We start from the raw sequence: 6000 nt of genomic DNA, 5'->3' as shown, positions 1-6000 counted from the left end.
AACCAGAGCTTGTTTGTGTCAAATTATGTTTTAATACGTTTTTTATGGATTATGTTTTACTACGAATGAAGTTTGAGAAATTCTTCCAAACTCGTTGAATATGTATTGTAAAGTTTTGCATGTATGTGATGTGAGTTGTTATGTAATTTCATGTTCTTCACTCACAAATCAATAACATGAATAAAGATTTTACAAATTTATAGTTTTCATATTCATATTCATATCTAACCTTGATTCATGATGCAAAAGCTAAGAGGACTTATTTCTTGAATTTTTTTTTCCGCTATGTTCTGTTCTTGATGGAAATTATGGAACGTAATTTTTTTTTTTTGGAACGTAATTTTAATATAGGATGAATGGATTGGTTTATTTTCAGAAGACTGTTCACAACCCAAGGATATAACTGCTACCTTCAAATAGTTAAGAAACTCCTCCTCAAAAAACAGGTTCATAATATTTATTTTGAGTCCGTTAAGAGTCAATCAGTTTTTTTTGTAGCTGATTGGCCACTATTATTTAATTTAAAAAATATTAAAAAATATGATTTGAATATTATTTATTAAAGTGATATATTTTGATCATTTACGGACTCCATAAACGGAACAAGTCCGATCAAAGTAATCAATCTATATGACTTTCTTACATAATTTTCAAAGCATATTATTTTAATTCTTAAAAAATTATATTATATTTATCAATTAACCAATTTTTTCATACAATAGTTTAGATGAATAAAGTTTGAAAACTTTCTCCCAAACTCACTATCACGTTCTTAACGTGATTATGAAGTCTGAGTACCTTGCAAATTGAGGCAAAATGATTCTACCGTTTTGGTTAAAAAGTCAGCTAAAGGTTAATGACGTTAGGGGCGTTTGGTTGAGGAGAAATTTTTTGAATATTACGGAAATGTAATTACTAGGGAAATAGTTGGAAAGTGAGTTTGGTAGGAAAATGTAAAAAAAGTTGTTTGGTTGACCGAAATATTACCAGGAAAATTTATTTAAATTTGCAAAATCTATGTTCGGGAGAAACTTTGCACCTGTCTTTTCACTTTCTCAGTTATCTCAAAATACCACATCTCAAGTGGTATTATGTAACAGTGAATTTCATCCAAAAATTAACACAAAAGTCATTTCCCTAGTATTTTTTTCAAAAACCTGAACCAAACGTGATATTTTTCAATATCCACTTACACTTTCTCATCAATCCCAAAATAAATCTTCTACCGAACACTACCTAATAATAATATCTATTGAAAATCCCATACTATACTAGGGGGAAAAAGGTAAGTGCATATTACGCTCTTGAAATTTGGTTCATTTCAAGTTTAGAGTACAAAATTTGCTTTCTAACATATAATTTTCCAAAATTTAGTCAACTGTAAAACTGTGAAACGGTGTGTTAGATTTGTTTAAAAATAATAATTCCTAAATCCTTAAAAATGACCTCAGAGTTGAATCAATCTTTATATTTAGTTCATAAAGTTCTTGCTTAAAAAAAAAAAAAAACATATTATCCCCTTGTGTGATAAAAACTCGGGCAGCTCTATCTTAAATCTAACATTACTTTTGTCAATAACTTTTGTTAAAACATCGATGACAGGTCTTAGATCTTAATGTCCATTGAAAGCGTCAAAGGGTAAAATACATATTACATGCTTGAAATTTGGCTAATTTATTTTTGGTGTACAAAATTTGTTTTATAATTCATAAAAAATCCCATCTTTTATCAATTGTAAATCTCTCAAATGGTGTATTAGATTTAACAACAACAAAAAAAAACCCCTAAATCCTTAAAGATAACCTCTTCAAGTTTAGCAAGTCCTCATATTTAGTGCATATATCCATGAAAAAATGGTAACAATCACTAGGGGGTGTTCGCGGTCTGGATTGGATCGGTTTTGGAAGCAAAACTCATCCGATCCAATCCCTTCGGTTTGATCATGTAATCATCCATTCGGTTTAGATTTTTTTTCAAATCCGATCCGATCCAATCCAATTTTTTTCGGTTTGGATTGGATCGGTTTTCAGTTTTTTGAATATCCTAGAATTAGTTTCATGATTATTGTGCAAATAACATCTTTTGTATATATTGGCTTTGTAAAAAAAAAAAATGAAATACAAAAATATCAGTAAACAATACTATAGTTGATGAGACGTGACTAAGTTTTTTTTTGGATTTAGTTGATGAGTTAATGGGTCTTGAGTTTAGAAATTTTTGGGCTATGATTGGAGAAAGGACAAGTAGGTAGAGAGTAATTAATATATTGGATCGGTTTGGATTAGATCGGTTTTCATCAACCCATCCGAAAACCGATCTAATCCAATTAAAATTTGCGGTTTTCTTTCGGTTTCCGATTTTTCGGTTTTCGGTTTATTCGGTTATCGGTTTTTCAGTTCGGTTTTCGCGGTTTGAATCGGTTTGGATCGGTTGATGAACACCCCTAACAATGACCATTTTGTCACGCTTGGCCAAAAAAATTAACAGACTACCACGTCAACAATAAATTTTCTCAGAATGTCACGTGGTATAATTTGCTACAATGTGTAGCGAAATATGCTTGCAAATAATTCGCTACACAGTGTAGCAAAGTATGTCACGTCAAATGCACAGTCAGCAAGAATAACACGTGTCAAGCAGGGCGTAATTCGCTACACAGTGTAGCCACTAGCCAATTATGTTCGCGAATGATTTTTGGACACGTGGCACACTTTCGCAGGAAAAAGATAACGTGTCATAATTCGCTATGGTAGCAAATTTGGTCTGCAATATGACCACGTGTCACGAAATTATTGGCCACGCTATCAGTGATAGCGAATTATGACACGTGGTAGTCTGGGAAAAAATATTGTTCGCGTGACATTTGAGTAAAAAATTTGACAAAACGTGACATTTTGGTCACTGTTCCGAAAAAATGACGTTTTGTACTAAAAATATTATATTTGATAAATAATTTTTTTATATTATTAGTTTATTACTACTACTACTATTTTTTTATGGAATAGAATATACTTACTACCATAAAAGTTTACCACTCTTACAACCAACCTAATCGCCGTTGATTTCCATCAATCTAACGATTATAATTTATTGGTAATTATTGAACTGTATTTATTAATTATTTATTAATTCCCACTAAATTACAACCCGTTAGATTGAGAAAAATTAACGATGATTAGATTGATTGTAAAAGTGGTGAACATTTTGTGTGGTAAGTATATCTTGCCACTTTTTTTTATACGGTCACTAATATTATTAGTTTATGGGGCAGGATAAATTTACTATCAAAAAAATATACTACCTTTACAACCAACTTAATCACCATTAATTTTCGTCAATCTAACATTATAGTTTAGTAATTAATTATTAATTCTCAATAAATTTAATAAATTATAATCATTAGATTAATAGAAATCAACGATAATTAAATTAATTATAAAGATAATAAATTTTTTAAATGATAAACATATGATTTATTACTAGGCTTTTTGACCATTTTGCCCCTAATTAAATAATTAATAACCAATTTGCCCCTCCCCCAGAACTATCCACATCCTGCCCCCATTTAGTTGATTAAGTTGCACTTTTAATCGACTAAATGGGCTAAACTCAGAAATCATGAAACGCGAATTTTAGTCGACTAAAAACTCCCCTTAGTCGACTACATTGTTTGCACTTTTAGTCGACTAAGCACATTATTTACTCGACTAAAGATCGCGGAAAACCCTATATCCAGACCTCTCTTGGTCTCATTTTCATTATATTCGAATGTAAAACTCCTCCATTGGTCTCTTTCTCTTGTTTGTCAGCTGTGAACCTTCCAATCACCCTTCCATTTCATCACACCACCTCTAAGGCATAGTAATTGTGAAATCATTTTCATTTTCCTTTATTTCTCAATTTTTCCCCCAAATCCGAACCCAAAACCCTAAAATCCGATTCCTACCCCCAAAATTCGTGTGAAAGATGAGCTCAAGTCCAAACATGTATGTTACCATGATTTACTATGATGGAAAGCATTATGAAGGCCCCAACGGTGTTCAATTTGAAGGAAAAACGAAAATGTTGAAAATCAAACGGGGCACTACGTACAATGAGCTGAAGGGGAGGATTCACCAAAAATTGGGGCTACACGGCAGCCATGGCGTTCAACGGATGATCGCCAGGGTAGAGTCTACAGTTGGTAAGGATGCTATATTCTACATTGGTAATGATATATGTGACGATGAAGATGTGGACTGTGTCATAGATGCAATTGTGGACCGAAAATTTCAAAACTTTATTGAGATATATGTTGAAATAGACTGTGGTCAATCTTCATCTGCACCTGTGCATGGAAGAAGTCAAAGTCAAGAAGACAGAGTGGTCGGTTTATCTGCACCTGCACCTGTCTTAAGTCAGATACCACTGAGGGAAATAGACGAGGATGAGGATGAGCATGACGAGGATATGGACAGTGAAGACGATGGTGAACCCGAGAGTGTTATTCCGCTGGGTGACACCTCAGATACGGACGTAGAGGGGAATTTTGACGCTGATACTAGTTCAGGAAACTTGAGTTCCCAGGTTATGCCACCGCTCCGTGTTGACCCTGTTAGCAGTGGTAAGATTGTAAATTAAAGTTTTAATTTTGCATATATATATATATATGTGTTTTCTATCGTACTGACGTATAAGTTTAAATTTGGACGTAGGTTATGAGATTGAGCCATTTTGGAACGACAGCCCACACTATTCGTTCATTAATTGGGCTCACCCTAATGATGAGACGGAGATATTGTATGGCGACGATGACATCCACGGTGGCTGGCATTTAGGGGATCCATTATATTTGTACCAGGAGTTTCGAACTAAATCTGAAATGCAACATGCAGTCAAATTATATTGTATGAAGTCTCATCGTACTGCTGTGGTGGCAAAAAGTGATGACCATAGATTTGTGATGAAGTGTCGACACCATAATGATGGTTGTCCCTGGTACGTGCGGGCTATGTTGCCCAAGAATGGAAATAGTTGGGTTGTTAGTAAGTGGGGTAAAAAACACACTTGCCTAAACCAAGGCCTTACTCGGGACCATAGACAGCTGGATTCTGATGTAATCTGTGCAGCCATTATAAGTATGTATTACAGAATTTTTGTTTATGGTTTAATTTTTTCGGTATATTTATTGATTGTGTTGACTTCGAATTTTGTATAGGTATGTTAAAAGAAGATCCATCCACGAAACCAGTTCTTATTCAGGAGAGGGTACAAAGTTTGTATGGATACAACATATCTTATAGGAAGGCTTAGAAGGATAAAATGAAGGCAATTGTGAAGTTGTTTGGGGACTGGGAAAAATCATATGCCATCTTACCTGGTTGGCTGACCTACATGACACAGATAAATCCTGGTTATGTGTTCAAGATTGATACGGATCAATGTTGTGACGAACGACGTGTCTACACCGATAAGGCTGTCTTTCGCAGGGTATTTTGGACTTTTCACCAGTGCATTGAGGCTTTCAAATATTGTAAACCCATAATCCAAATTGATGGCACGCACCTGTACGGGAAATACAAAGGTACCCTCTTGATTGCTACGTCACAGGATGGTGATGGATTCATTCTGCCTATTGCGTTTGCCATTGTTCCACCGGGTGAGAGATTGGATGATTGGTTGTGGTTTCTTAGCCAGATGCGTTTCCATGTCACACGTAGGCATGGTATATGTCTAATATCCGATCGTCACCCCAGCATCATCAGGGCTGTGAAGGATCATGCCGGTTGGCAGCCTCCATTTGCGTATCACGTGTTCTGTCTTTGTCACATTGGAAGCAACTTCAACACTAAGTTTAGGGACGTGGAACTGAAGAAAACGCTGATGAAACTAGGTAACCTATTTACATGAATGTGTACATGTTGTTTGTAATGTTGTTTATGTATAACTCATTGCAATTTGGGTTCATTTTTTGCAGGTTACATGTGTTCGAAGATTCACTTTGATTTAAGATTTCAAGAA

This window comes from Gastrolobium bilobum, unplaced genomic scaffold, assembly GCF_033153095.1.
Source record: "Gastrolobium bilobum isolate Gb01-03AN ecotype WA unplaced genomic scaffold, APGP_CSIRO_Gbil_v1 utg3870, whole genome shotgun sequence".
NCBI classification, from domain to species: domain Eukaryota; kingdom Viridiplantae; phylum Streptophyta; class Magnoliopsida; order Fabales; family Fabaceae; genus Gastrolobium; species Gastrolobium bilobum.
Note: the sequence above shows the minus strand (reverse complement) of the source record.